The sequence below is a fragment of the Oryzias melastigma genome, linkage group LG8, assembly GCF_002922805.2.
Source record: "Oryzias melastigma strain HK-1 linkage group LG8, ASM292280v2, whole genome shotgun sequence".
Taxonomy (NCBI): Eukaryota; Metazoa; Chordata; class Actinopteri; order Beloniformes; family Adrianichthyidae; genus Oryzias; species Oryzias melastigma.
In genome coordinates, this window is record NC_050519.1 from 7,225,141 (window position 1) to 7,225,439 (window position 299).

A 299-nucleotide genomic window follows, 5' to 3' on the forward strand; every position below is an offset into this window, starting at 1 on the left:
TCTGTTTTTCAGTCTGTTTTTTCATTCACTTTAAGCTGATCCTAATTTGACCCCATAGGAAGTCTTTGATACAGAATAGAAAACTAATAACTAATTTAATAAGATGAATTGTTATTGCATCTGCTAAAAATAGAAATCTTGTTTTGCTGGGTAACTGAGCATAAATTTGATTTTCTTAAAATAAATGAGCTGGTAAAAATAGATGTTCTTTTTACATCTTATCCACTCAAATCAAATAAATTATACCTGTGCCGAATTCTCCTGCTTGTTACATTTATTTTTAATTTTTAAAAAAAGAA

The 299-nt window shown here is 27.1% G+C and overlaps 1 protein-coding gene across 4 annotated transcripts in view; it reads right to left on the bottom strand.

Annotated features, from left to right (window-relative positions):
- si:ch211-278a6.1 (SRC kinase signaling inhibitor 1) overlaps positions 1 to 299 on the bottom strand; it is a 120,278-nt gene that overhangs the window by 21,992 nt on the left and 97,987 nt on the right. The gene's annotated exons all lie outside the window — the stretch shown is intronic.